Below are 15,688 nucleotides of genomic sequence, written 5' to 3'. Positions count from 1 at the left end.
AGATGGTGGTGAAACTTGCCAGGCCTCCACTCAAGGAAGTTAAGCCCAGTCACAGAACTAGAATTTAGAATTTAGTAGACCATCTTCTCCTAAACTAGTCTGAATCCTCGTCTTAACCACAGCAAAACGTCTACGATCAATCAGAAAAACCATCATGATTGTTAATGGCATTTAAGTTGAATTTCAAAAGTTCATCACGATGAATCACACTTTAACTGCATGCTTGAAACTCCTTTATTTTGCATTTGAAAACAGTTTGTTTTATCCCATTTATCACCTACTGCAACACATCTAGTGAGAGCTATAGGTTGAAAATAATAGAATAGAATAAATCTTTATTGTCCCACGAGAGGTGGAAATTTGTCTTTGGCTTTCCATATACATAAAATAGTATATAAAAAAGTAGTATTTAAAATTGTATAGATAGATAGATAGATAGATAGATAGATAGATAGATAGATAGATAGATAGATAGATAGATAGATAGATAGATAGATAGATAGATAGATAGATAGATAGATAGATAGATAGATAGATAGATAGATAGATAGATAGATAGATAGATAGATAGATAGATAGATAGATAGATAGATAGATAGATATAGATATATATATATAGATATTTAAGCTGTAAATAACACATAACATAGCAGCTGCATTGACAGTTCATGTCATTGTTCAGATCTCTTCAGTCATGCTGTAAGGTTCAGGGCGTTTGCTGCACTTGGAATAAATGACTTCTTAAAGACATTGTTGGTTGCTAGAGGGACTCTGTAGGACCTCCCCGAGCTCAGTAGCTGAAATTGGTTGAAGAGAGGATGGGAGTTATCTAATCGGACACTCCTCACTTTCTTCCTTGTCCTGTTGGTAAAAAAAATTGAGACACAGGGTTTTTGTGATTTGCCCACCAAGCAGGGAGATGGTACAGAATGTGACACTCTACTTTCCTTGATTTTGTGCACATCACAAATATTCTCCAACAGGGTAAACATTTTCTTTTCCTTTGTCATCTTCAATTTTCTCTCCATCCAAGGCTTCATATTAAAGCATCTGGCCCTGTTTCACTGCTGTGCATAGGGATTCACAGTGAAGCACAACTGTCATTGCTGCTTTCTAACTGATACAGTTGTCACTTTTAGGGCCAGTGCTCATGATGTGTACCTGCTCCTTACATGCACACGAGTGGGGTTTGTTGGTCTTTAAGGTATAATATGCAGCATTTTAATGTATATATGTATGTATACATATCCATACGAAATATATTCATGAGTAATGCCTTTTCTATAGAAAGAATAAAGTAAAACTCCATCTTGGTTTGTTGTTTTGAGCTCTGTGTTCACAAAGAATGGGCTGGTGCTTCCTTCAGCTTGTTTGTGTTCTGCTCAGAAGTATAAACCTGTTTCATTCACATAAACCCCTCCCTATATCTAACCTCTTAGACCTGCCACCACATATGAAGACAGTCCCGCCAACTCAGGACACAATGGTGGAGTTTTATGCACTATTCAAGGACCTTCCAAATGGACAAAAATACTTTATTTGGTAGAACTTACTTCAAAGACATGAGAACTAAATCAACTTTGGGTTGTATATAGGAATAGAGATCAGATTTAAAAATGGCTCCACTTCAAACACAAAAAGAGGGATGGGGGAGTGCAACACCTACTGGACTCTGACAGCCCCAAATTATACACTTATGTGGAGACATGATGAGACGTATTGTGGCTGCATTATTTATTGTGATACTGATGCAAAAAGAAAAATCAAAGCCCCATCCTAAGGGAGCATTATTCAGATGGTCAGATGCATATAGATGAGTGGACTCAAAAGGCACTTGTGTACCACTTGTGACATACATTGTGAAGCCCTGAATTGCTGCTACAATACCATGTAAAACTGTTGCTGCTCTTATGCATTCATATGGATGTGGTGATGTCTTCTGCCATCATTATCCTTCTTTATGCATTGTGTGGACATTGTAATGACCAGGAAATGCTCAGACCTCACAGAGCTTTGTTGGATAATCACTTTTGCAAGTGGGGGCAAAAACAGCAATGAAACCAAGCTCCCTCTGATTTGAGCTCTCTGCTACACGTGCATGCAAAAATACATTAGATGTGCTACAAAGACAGTTATACATCTGTTAGCAAAAACTACCAATATGAACACAAATATATGATTCCTGATTTTACAACATGCATTAGCCTTGCTCCAGTTCTTGCAGCATTAATGTAGGCCAAAAACATACCATTTATGGCATACCTTCCTTTCATGTTAAGTAAACACAACTTATTAAACAGTACACTCTAACAGATCTCTTTGGCATGTCTGGGGATTTGAATAATCAAAGTTACGCTGCTGTGCCTCCGGCATAAGTGTGCACAGTGTCTCTTATTTTTATGTGGCGATGCACTTGGTGTTGCTGCTGCAGAGAAATAAATGCAGCAGATATGACTTAAAAATCTGTGCGTCACAATGTTTCTGCACTGTATGTACATGGGAACACTGGAAAGGAAAGAAGTTGCACGAGCCAATGCCTTGTCTATTTTTTTCTTTTTTAAAGAATTGCTCAAATCTGCTGTATATTTGATGTTGTTCCAGATGCAGCATGTCTGGCTTTGACAAGGAATGGGAGATGAAAACCTGACTGGCTTGTTTCATGTTTGACCCAAATCACACCATGGATAAAGAAAGAAACTCAATACTACCACTTTTTGTTTCTACTGTTTACAATATTTAACTAGAAAAAAAGTGGAGTTGACATTCCCTTGATACACATGAGAAGATGCATCATATATCATGTAGTTATGGCCTTGCTTTTTTTTTGTAAAATAAGTCACAATTTGTGCCCTGCAAAAACATTTGTAAAAAGAACATTATCTGAACTGTGGGAAGGTTCAATTCTGTTTGTAAATAATGCACAGGGAACACATTGTACGAGTGATAAAACATCAATAAGAAGCATGTGCAGACGACAAGTGACAATTGCTTGCCTTTCTGCAGCAGACAGCACATATCTGGTAGAAAAGTATGCGTGTGTCTGTGTGTGTGTGTGTGTGTGTGTGTGTGTGTGTGTGTGTGTGTGTGTGTGTGTGTGTGTGTGTGTGTGTGTGTGTGTGTGTGTTTCTGCATGAGTGTGGAACATGAAGGCTTGTCATCCCAAGTGTATGTTTTTATGTCTGTTTTTTTGTTTTTTTTTACACTGCTTAGAAGTCAATGTTCCACCTCAATGAGCTCACCTACAGATTTCACACACTGAGGAAATCCTATTTACTTGCACAGATATTCCTCCATAGACACCATATTCTAATGCAAATACACGCACCGCCTCGCCAATGAGACAGAGGCTGTAAGATGTGAGTGGCAGGTAGGGATGAAAAAGCAAGGCATGCAGACGTTTACATTAGGACAACCAGAAGGAGAAGAAAGAGAGAGAGACGAAAGGAGGAGATAAAGATCAAACCAGAGCGTGTGATAAAAAGCTTACGGTCCTACTTTTTCTGAGCGTGAGATGGTGTTCAGCGTGCTCCACAAGCAAACTGGAGCTATCAGAAACATGATAATATAAAGGAGGGAGACGTACAAAAAGGCTAATCCAACTTGTGTCCAAAGATGTTGGATTTGGAGAATAATTTGTGGTGTATATTTTTAGTTTCATTGAACAAGATTTTGGTTTTTGATACTGTTTCATAGTTATCACTCTTAACAGCACAGGATGTAAATCATGCCACCATGGGGCTCTCATTTAAAACAAGAACAAAAGATGACATCAAGGCTGATGGGGAATCATGGGAGTGATTATCTCTACTACTCAACCCCCAACCGGTTAAAACAAACTGAGTTTGGAGTGAAGACGACCGGGTGAAACAAACGTGAGAAAGAGAATATGTTTACTGCCGAGCTAATGTATCCGAGTGAAATTGGCAACTTTTTTATCACAGCAGCACATACAGCAACAGAACGGCAGCTTTCAATAGCAATTTAGGCTCCCTTATGCAGCTGCCCTTGATGTAACATCTCGGTTTCTATGCCAACGATAACAATGTCTGTCAGGGCTTCTGTAATGGCAGCCGCCGTTACAAGAAACGTCCCGCATCAAATGTAAAATCAAGGATTTCTTTTGCTTTGACAACTGTTGGAAATATTAGAACTAATATAAGTACTCAACAAAAAAAAGAATAATAATTTAAATAATTAGTGTATACAATTTTTTCATTCTACAAAAGGTACGTTTAAATCAATAGTTTCCAATTTTTTTTTCCTAACTTCTAGAGTCCATTAAAATATTTTTGACTAATCCCAACAGGGTCACAACAACAGTGTTCTTCAGAGTGGCCTTTATACATTGACATTCAAACTCAAATGTTGCCTGGCTTTTGATTATCATTGTTGTGCACTGGAGTTATTCAGGGTGGCACATACTGTAAATATAAATGTAGCAGCATTAAAGTAATTGTTTTCTGCTTGGAATCCAATCGAAAAAAGTGCCACTGTACAGCTCCACAGCACGCATCAGCCTGTGATTGAGCATAATTATCAGGGACAAGTATTTCCTTCATAAGCCTTAACTGTCAGTTTTTTTCTTACTGCTGAGGAAGTGGAAACCTCACAAGCCTGTTGTGTTGCTATGACAAACTGCATGCCTGTGAAATCATGTCATCAATCTTAGCTCAAGCATATTTGAACATTCAACAGGGTTTTACATGTGTTGACGATGGTGGATGTTTCTTTTTTTCATCCTAGTTTGTATTACTAGTGGAGCAAACAAGTGGAATAATCTTCCAATTTATGGGACAAGCATGAACATTGGCATGAGCAGTCTCCATGGGTCACTTGACAAGAAAATTGTCCAAATACAAATAATATTGAAACAACCATTTCAACATAATACGAACATTATTCTGACTTCATGCTACCTCCTGGTCTACCTGCTGTGTTTGTGTGTGAACACCTCAATTCTTCAGTGATTATCAAGAGTCGTGATTCTGTTTGAAGTTAGAGAAGAAGTAGTTTTAATGAGCAACACTGCTGCACCACAAACCACAAAAACACTGAAGAGACAGAGACAGGTTTCACTATACAGGTACAAATTAATAGACTTGGCATACCTTGTATCCCTGAGCTCCAAAAACAGAAATGACAAACACTGCACTTGGCAGAAACATACAGGTGTGACTCAACCCCGTACTGATTAGACATGCAGCGTGTACCCACACACTCTTAATAAGAGTCTTTTCACACAAGGTTTGTTTGAGTCAAACATAATTGTCCTCCCCCTCTTGAACACTGCTGCTCTGCGCTCACTCTTGTTTACTGTTGTTTGGTATAGCGGCATGCTCTGATAACGCTTCCTGTTTAAAGTGCAGCTGTTTATCGACATCAGAACAAAAGGTATCTAGACACAAACTGAGACAGACAAAAGGGAAGAAAGGAAAATGAAAAAAATCCACCTGCAAAAGTTGCACGGCAAGTATTGTGATGCGTCATTTTGGCTGGTAACAATGTTGTTTTGTTTCTGTACATGATTGATGTCTTAAAGGTCCCATATTATTTTTGGGGTTCATATCACTAATTTATGCGTCTGCTAAAGTATGCTCACAATTGCTAATGTTTGAGAAAAGTGTCTGTTTTATTGTACTGCCACTCTCTGATTTCTTATCTGATCTGTCTGTATTTCACCGATCTGCTCTCTCGTAATTGGTCAGTCGTTTGGCTTTGTTCTCAGATATGTCCCACCCCTTTTACCTTATTGGGAATGCTACAGTCAGTCGAGGGGAGCTTGTGCCAAGAAGCCATGTTTCCGTGGACTTTAAATTTCTGCAAAAAGAAGTGCCTAAACATGCACAAAACACCTGGAAAACACACTAAAGACCATCTAAAACCCGAAAAATATTGGACCTTAAAAGCCTCTGGAAACCTGACTTGAAATGTTAAAAATCTCTATGTGGTATATGCATATATATATATATATATAGGCATTGACAAAGCATTAACAGCTTAGATCCTTTCTCAGGACTGTGTGGGCGTAATCGACATGTGTCCAACAGAAATCGCCCCTATTCATCTCACTGCTCAAAGCATCCTGGGATACCTGGCTAACAGAGCTTGGAGCGCCACTTTTATAACATAATTTCTCCCTCGACATGTCAAAATCATCCACACAAACACCTCCCCCCCACCCGCTGGAATACAGTTTGGAAAATAAACGATATGAACGATATGGTTTGACTGAATTGAGACCGTAACAATGAGGAATCAGTGGAGGTGCACGGCTCAACTAGCCGATCTGCTGGCCTTTTAGTGGACAAGGCCTATAAGTTCAGTTGAGTTTTAACAGTCCAATGTAGGTTATCAATTATTGGGAATATTTCCTGACAAAACTTTCAATACAGGCTGTTTTCTTTTCTGTGCTGTCAATTGGCTTTCAGTCAGTCATCTTGGCTGTGATCTTTTTTTTTTTTTTTTTGCTTTCATATGTCACAAAGCGACATTAGTGTTTAATTGTCTTTTTCAGATCCAGCTAAAAACTCCTCACAAGAGCGTTACACAAGATATACTCATTTATAATGGACTCAGCAGCATAATGCAACCACACATCTCTGCATGGTAGGCAATAGGCTCCTTTGCTTCACATCCTAACACCTTGAAGAAGCCTTAAAAAAATGCACTTCACAAGTATGAAACTGGATTTTTACTTCTTTGGCTGGGGAATCTAGAATTACATGTCTATATCAGTGTGACTGTGTGCGACTCAGCTGAATCCTTCTAAACTCAGATGAGGTTGAGCACTGCTGTATGATAAACAACAAACGGGTATAAGAGAGAGGAGAGGAGAGCTGCAAGTGTAAAAAAAAAAAAAAGTGGAATAAAATACAAGGCAGACACTATTTAAAGGTGGGCTTTGTGGATGCCATGTTTCAGAAGTTTTACTCAGCATTCTGTCAGATAATGTATAGATGTGTTTATGTCATCAAATGTTGTTTGTAGTGTGTTAAATACATCATAAATAAAGAAGAATGCAATGATACCAGTGCTTACAGCTTCATTATACTTTTTTTTTTCTTTGACACCATCTGTCTCTCTTCATCACCATCACTAATCTGGTTATAAATCTCAAATGTCTGTGAATGGATTTACACAGATATACATATGCACATTATTAGGAGAGATGGGGTGCGCTTGTTGTAGAAGCCACAGATCTCCCTCCAACAGTTTTCAAATAAATAAAGCAGGAGAAAAAGCCACAATAAATCCTCTCTTTTTTTTTCTCCAAACAAACAGTCTGACACAGAGTTTCTTACCTGCTGAAAACCCATGTGTGAACACAAAAAAACAAAATCACACCAACTTTTTGATAGCAAAAAACTGCAAGTCATTTAATTTCCTGTTTCTTTTCTGTCGGTCATGCTGCTCCAATGATATTTAAAAAAATGTGTATACACACACACACATACACACACAAAAATGAACGCACACGTACAAATACAAGCACACACGAAAAAAACAATAATCTTGCAGAAAGCTGCAAAATCTATATCAGCACAATGGATAAATAAGAAAATGATGAGAAATACAATAAACTCATGTATTTTTTACTTATTCTTGGTCACATGTGAAATTATTTAATGTATTCAAACTGAGCTCAACAGATAGATTGGCTGACTGAATGGCTTCCTTTTATTACGACTATGAGAAACAGCATCATGTAAAATAATGTTGGCTGCAATGTTGATGCTCGAGGGTAAAAGTCAGCAGATTTTATCTATTTGTTCAAGCCTGCTAAATGGGCCCTTTGGATTATGTCAAACCAGGAAACCAAAGGAAGATACCCATTTGGTCTGTTCATTGATAAAAAATGTTAACAACTGTTTTGAATACAGAGGGCGGTCAGAACTGAAAAAGACAGCAGTATGACGCCATGTCGATAGGCTATTCATGCTGAATATTTAGCATGTTATTGGGATAAACTAAACATCGTTTTGAGCGTTTTTACATAAATAATCATGACTGTATTGGCTGGAAATGCCCAAATTTAATTAATTAATGCTCTCAATTTTGTTTGAGTTTATGATGCACAGGAAAAATAAATCTGTTTTGTTGAGAGACAGTTATTAATGTGATGTTGTTCACATTGGTTTTAGGCAAAGGAAGTTCAGCTGAAAAAGGCTTTAACCATACATCCTTTATCTATACCGAGTCACTAATTAACCTAAAGAGCACGTCTTTAGACTGTGGGAGGACGCTGGAGAATGCAAAGAGAACCCACAAATGCACATGCTCCAGAACATGCAAACTCCACAGAGGCTGCTGTCCGACAGGGAGTTTGCTCTTGAAGCAAGAGCACTCACCACTGCTCCACCATGCAGCCCATGGCACATACACATTTGTATGTATGTATGTATGTATGTATGTATGTATGTATGTATGCATGCATGTATGTATGTGTATGTACATATATATATATATCTATATATATATATATATATATATATGAATGACGAATAAAAAGGATTATCTTATCTTATCTCTTATTTTGACTCTCTCATTCTTTATTTCTTTATGAACGCAGTACTAAGCCTCGAGACTTGTTAACGCATTTGATATCAGGTTTTTTCATCATCAAATCGCAAACAAAGAACTTTGACTGAAAATAAAATGCTGCTCGCCTTGGATATAAAGGCTCCCTAAACGTGTGAAACTCCATCAAAACCATTTCTATGTAATAATATGTAAATATATGTTTTATGCTGGCAGACATTTTCACTTGTTATGTCATTTAACAGACTGAATATGTGAATGTTTTTTCTTGGCTGGTCTATTTGTTCGCTCTAAACCCACGGATATGACAATTTGCATCTGCTGATGTTATTTCCTCCGAGGCCTTATGAGCAAGTGGCAAAATGTGGGAGTGAAGGTGAAGCATTAGGAGAGCAAACAATTTGAGTATTCCATCTGCCAGCTCAGACTCCTGAGCAGAAATCCCCATTTTTACCCTATGAAACATCTGTTGAGTTAGACTTAGTAATCACAGGCACAGTGTCTCTCTTGAGTCAAACCACACATGGTGGGGAAGCTGACAGTCATCAGCTCAATCCTCCCAGCCCCCAAACAGCAATACTCATAGACAGAAGCACCTACCCCTCCTCCATGCAACCATATTTCTTAACAAATGACCGCTTATCGACAACGGCACACAAAAAAATTATATGTACACAAACAAAAGGGTGCCGGCGCTGACAGAATAATAGCAGACAGACAACAAGAGCGAGAGGCAGTGAGAGCGCTGAAAAGGAAGCTGTTTTCATTGATTGTTCCGCGGTCTTGTTAATGAGTCCATAAAAGTGGCTGCAAGTGGTTTTACAGCAAGACTGGAAAGAAAGAAATGACATGCTGCTCTTTGTCATCACGAGCTGCTGAAAAGGACATTAACCAGTCAGCAAGTAAAAACGCTGGTATGGTGAGCACAAGGAATATAAAATTAATGTGGTGACATAAATAGAGGAAGATGCTAGCAATGCTATTTAAAATGTAGATAACATGAAACTTGTGAATTAAACATTTATTGTCCTTTATATTGCATTTTATTTGGAAAAAATGTAGGTTGATGTTTTTTTTTGCTTTTACCGCTAAAGGGTGTATGGCAAAAAAAGGACAAGAACCACTGATCTATATATCGACAGGTAACACCAGCAATAATCACCTTTCAACACTATTGGAGAGGAGACTCCCATTCCCGCTGTGTTCTACATGCAAGTCGAAGATAAACATATATCACAAAATGTCCAGTCAATGGTCACATACTGTATAATGCTAAACATGATTTATCATTATTTTCTTTCACTTACAGTTGCATGTGTCCCTAGTCTGTTTACAAACCCCCTAAATACAAAAAAGTCCATCCTGCTCCAGGATTTGTGCTCAAACAGCCCATTTGGATTTTCTCCCTTCACGACATTACAAAGGGCAGTAACCCCTCCCCAAGATGGGTGACACTCCCATAGCTAGGTGTTTGTTCTGCTCTCTGAGTCTGCCTTCTCACTGTAAACAATAGAATGGAGCGAAACAGCAAGAGCCACAGACACAGCTCATTTACATTTAAAGCTACAGACACATTTAAAGCAACAGACACTCTGTTCTGAGCAGGGCTGAAATAGAGGGGTTGGCATTATCAAATACAGGATCAGAGTGGATTTACAACAAGACACTTCACAAACCTGTATTAGGGAGTTCTGAGACTTATTAAAAATGTGTAGAAAATGATGATAAAATGTGACATTTAAGTTATATGGTTGTGTTTCCTGTTGGGAAGCTGAGTCACACCTGCCAGACTCTGGTCCATAGAGCTTGACAGTTACTTTTTTTACAGAAGGAAAAACTGTATAAGGAGGCAGAAACTTCAAGCAAAATCCAACATGGTGGATACTGTATGGAGTACCTCAAACCAAGTTCCACATAACATTATGAAACAATAATAAAGGTATTGTGGAACACATCTCTTGTATTCTTTAGCTGTGTCTGTGTCCGACTCTGTCACTGATGTGTCAGCCAATGGGAACAAAATCATTATGGCCACACGGCTGCGTTTGATCTCCAGTTCTCTCACTGTGTTTTGTTTGTCCTCGTTATCTCTTCTGTGTCATTGTTTTCCCTACTCTCTGGTCTCCTCTCACTGCCCTGCTGTCTTTATGTCTGTCTACCTCGTTGTGGAAAAAAGAGGGAAATAACAAACAAACAAAGGGCTTTTAAAAATAACCAAGCTTGTCTTCTTGTGTTCTTCTCAGTTTCTTTGACTTTGTTTAGTAATTATTTGACACAGTGTACCAACTTAACATGTGCAGAATGAGCTACAGTGTGATTTCCAATAGAAGGTGTTGGTTCACATAAGAACTGATGATGAACTCAAAGATCTTCTTGATCCTCAAGCTGGACCTGATGATGACTGAAAACAGGGCTGTTTTCAGGCCAACCAATCTAAAAGTAATTGTCACTGTCTAACAGCTGTTCCAACACAACACAGAAACAACAGACAAATTAGAGACACAAATGATTGGATCTAAAGAGGGGAGGCCACCTTTGATGACTAGAGTTAGAAAAAAAATATGAAGACCTTGTAATTCAGGCGATGTGGAGCTAGGTCACTTCCTTTCAGGTCTTTCTCTCTGCTCTTTCATTGTCAGCTCTGACCTTTATCAGTACTGTATTCTGCCTAAACGCCATCACCAGCATCCACCTGTAGGGTGCGACTGGGAGGGAGTATTGAGATATCATCCCTTTACTCCTCAAGTTTCTGCATTTACAGTATATTACACTACGAGAAGTAATGCAGTCCGATTTTAGATTCCTAACACAAACTTTGTTCTGCTGCTGTTGCATTAAATAATTTAGCTATATACAAACTTAAGTTGTCCAACTGAAAGTAGGGATATTAATAATGTAAATATACACTTTATAATTCCACTATGACTATTTAAAAACTCATTATCAACAAGAATTCTGACAGTTAATAAAGAAAATGGTTGCAATCACTGTGACAGTACACAAATTACTGCTGTTTTAGATTTGGATGAAAAAAAACCCTTTCATTTAAGTGCTCCTCAAGGCTTCTGTTATTACGAAAGAAAAGTTACACTAAATACCACACGTGTTATCCTTTAAAGAAGTTTGAGCTTGTGAGATGATGAAAAAATCCTTCCCACCACTAACAGTGGGATAAATTATATCAATGTAGGACATTATAATAACGGCCAAACAAATCACCAATTCTTGAATTTTAATTGGGATCAAGGAAGTTTCCATCAATACATCTTTTCATTCATTAATCTATCCATCCATCTGTACTGCCACAGGTGACGTCTAAAACAGCAAACACATTACACCGAGTGAAAACATATACCGTAAATTCCATACTATTGAGCGCACCTGGATATAAGCCGCACCGGCTAAAAATAAGTAAATAAATGTATTTGTACATATATAAGCCGCACTTGATTATAAACCGCAGGTGTCCACGCTATAACAAGAGCTATTTACACAGACGTAGGCTACCGGTAACATCCGCAAATACTGTAGCGTCCGTACGGACGTTAAAGGACGACGAGAGCGTTCAAATAATAACTTTTAATAACCCGATCACTGTCGGCCGTGACCACGCCGTTTACAGCGGAGAACAAAACCATAACTTGCCGTAACAATCCAACTCTCTCCCCCAGCGTTCTCTCATACAGCCACTCAACACGTTCTCGCTGGTGCATTCACTGACTCTCCACATAATCGGAATTATGAACACATTATCAACTACTGACTTTACAACATGAACCGTTACAATACGAAGCCTAGCCGACGGTGTCTGTAACACGGCTGATGAAAAAGATGACCGTAATATATTTCACAAGAAAAAGTCCATCCATTCACTGCCTCAGAATGACTTCATTACTCACTTCCTCAGTCTCTGTTGTCGCTGTCAGTGTCATCTTAACGTGCAGCAGCTCTGTTAGCTTCTTTGACAGCCAGGTCGATCGCCTTTAACTTGAAAGCTACATCATATGCATTTCTCCGTGTGTTTTCCATGATGAGGGTGCGTGCATGAAGCGCAAAATGACTGATATTAAGATCCGACGTGACGAAGTCAAATGTTTTTGCGGCAGAAGCTCATTGTCCCCCATAAAAAATCCATGCATTAGCCGCACCGGAGTAGAAGCCGCAGTGCTCGAAGTGTGAGAAAAAAGTAGCGGCTTATAGTCCGGAATTTACGGTACTTATGATAAACTGCAAGAATTTAAGGGGGGAAAGTAAGGAAAATTAAAATCAAGTCCCTCAAAGTATATTTTGTCTAAAAGTAAACAGGCAGCATTTGTAGATAAAACCAGAAAAGTTCAGCTTACTAAACTTGTGTCAAAAGTATTAGACTTGATATATAGAATTAAATAACATCAAGTAGAAGAAGTAAAAAAACAACAACATACAATTCCCTAACCTCGTCAGTTGATAAGGTCATATGTGCTCATAAAAATAACATTTTAGATTCAATAGTTGATTTAATGACTTGTAACGAGAGCAATTTCTGCAGTAATCATTCAATCCAAGTGATTCAGAGAGAAAAAAAAAAGAAAAACGCTGTAAAGTGTTAGAAATGGCCCTACCTTGTTCCTTTTTCTATTCTCTTCATTTCTCATTCTCTGTACTTTGGCGTTAATTTCTCTGTTGCTTCACTTGACTGGTGATTGAACGCCACCGGGTGTTCAGAGCAAATTTCACACGTGGTCGAGACCGGGTAACCAACTGGAAAATCCCTCTTCAATCTTCACCCCAGCGTCTTCATTCCATTTCCTCCCTGTCTCCCCCCCCCCCCCCCCCCAAAAAAGCTCTGCTCAATCACACCTCTTCATTTCTTTCCTGTTATTTTTATACTCTGTATCATTTCATCCTCTCCTCTCTGCTCCCTTCCCTGCTTAATTTTTATCTCTACATATGTATGAATACTTCATCCTCAGTGGACCAGTACATGTGAATTCAAGCATATTTTCACTGCCTGGACATATACAGTCTTTCTTCCATGCATTGCCTTTTATCACGCTTTCATACCCCTTTCTGCTATTTATAGACACAGCAATGTTAATCTGAACAATTTGGACCTTTTCATCACTCCCTGCTGCTGTTATCTCAAACCATTTGAATATTTTCTTTGATATTTTTTGGTGGTTTTAAAGTTGCGAGTTGGAGAGTTTTGTTTCTAAACCTCATACTTCCTCTCTTATCTTCCCTGCTGTTTTTATTCATTTCTGTTGCTGCTTTTGCCCTGGAGGGATCAATAAGGTTTTCATCTTATCTTTTTTGCACCCTCTCAACTCCTGTTCTCCACTCTTCTTCTCCTCCTCCTCCTCTTTTCTCTCTCTATTTTGGCATCTTAAATCAGATCATCCCGTCTCCACCTTCATCCTTCCCATTTACAGCACTCCCTTCATTGTGCTCTTCTTCATGACTTCATTTTCTTTATATTTTCTCCACCTGTTCACCTTGTTTTCTTCTGCACTTCCTTTCCTCCTCTAACTCTTGATGTCAATTTACATTCTCTATCTTCAGCCAATGTCTCCTCGCTTCCCTTAATTTATTTTTTCCCCCATTTTCTATTGTATGTTTGTCATTTCTATACCTTCTTCTCATGCTTCACTTCATCTCTCATAATTTCACCTCCTGGGCCGGGTCAGAAATGCAGTAGCGGCGTAACAAATCTCGATTGAATCCCCTCAGTCCGAGTCGCTCGCTGGTCTAATGAGCTCAGATCAGCCACAGCAGCCTGCAGCCATGCTGCCATTTCACTGACGCTCAACAGCTATTAAAGTGACATTGTTTGTTCGTGGGTATGTGTCTTTAGGTGTGTGTGTGTGTGTGTGTGTGTGTGTGTGTGTGTGTGTGTTTTGGAGAGTTGAATGTGTCTATAAATATACAGTTACAGATTTTCCTATATGTTGAAAGACTACAACCATGCTTCTGAGTAACAAAAAAAAAACTGAACAAAAGCTAAACTGACATCTCAGAAATAATTCTGAACCTAAAATAAATAAAAAAGTTCAACTTTAACATGTCTGAATGAAATATGTGCATTGACAGTGTGAAAACCACATTGTGACACTGTTTAAGCCCACACACAACATGTTTTAGGGCAATCTTTTTAAAATTTCAGTCACATCTGAAGGTTTCCAACGATACAAAACTCGACAGAATGAAATTCAGCCAATGTACACAGTGTCTAGCTGTGTCATGTTCTGGCTCTGTCACAGCTGCAGATCTGCTGTCATTGTAGCCAGGGTGTGTGTGTGTGTGTGTGTGTGCCCACAGGGTCCATATCTAGAGCATCTCACGCATAGCTCTTTTCATCGCTTACATGCTGGGTCTATTTATTTCGAAGCAGCTTGCCGCTCTGAAGCTTTAAATCCACATGTACATGCATATTAATGCCTTTCCTGAGTCATTGTTAGGCAAAAAATTTCAGTGATACATTTTAGTGTTAATGGACTTTAACCTGTGGTATGTGTTTCCAACAATTAACTTTGAAGTTGGACTAAAGTTGCACTAAATATCACAGGGAACATTGGTCTTTCCTCCTTACGTCTTTTTTTTCTGTGGTATTTTTGTCCGAAGTCAGTATTGTCTTTTAAGGTATAATATGCAACATCTTACATATTAATAAACCTGCAAAAAAGATTGCAAAATAATTATTTGCCTCTGCTCTGTGTTAACGTCAATGTTAGGGTGCTTCCTTTGGCTTGTTTACATGATATTTAGATGCTCAAACATGTGACAGACTGTTAGCCCTGCCCCAGCATGGTGGAATGCTCCACCCACTCAAGGGAGCTGTGTCTAGACCATAGACTATGAATATTAATGGCCGTAGCCTGAATGACATCACTCATCTGTGAATGTGACTTTACAGCAAGCCTAAAGCGGACACTGTACCACATTGATGTAATGCTGGACATTTTGGTCTAAAGAACTGCAGGATATTGCACTCACACATCTGCACCAGAGATTGGCACTTAAGAGTACAACTAAAGGAGAACAAACAGACTTTCAGAACTGAAGAAAAAAGACTTTCTATGGTCTACAAAAAAGGCATGAAACAAACAAACTTTGAGTGGCATATCAAAATTTTACATTTTTGGGAGCTGAGGGACAAAGAAGCTGTGTCTGA

The 15,688-nt window shown here is 38.6% G+C and overlaps 1 protein-coding gene across 4 annotated transcripts in view; it reads right to left on the bottom strand.

Annotated features, from left to right (window-relative positions):
• Positions 1-15,688, bottom strand: part of nlgn1 (neuroligin 1) — a 472,336-nt gene that overhangs the window by 293,771 nt on the left and 162,877 nt on the right. The window lies entirely within an intron of this gene.

This window comes from Symphodus melops, assembly GCF_947650265.1.
Source record: "Symphodus melops genome assembly, chromosome: 8".
In the NCBI taxonomy this organism is placed as follows: Eukaryota; Metazoa; Chordata; class Actinopteri; order Labriformes; family Labridae; genus Symphodus; species Symphodus melops.
This window is presented reverse-complemented; position numbering and strand designations above follow the sequence as displayed.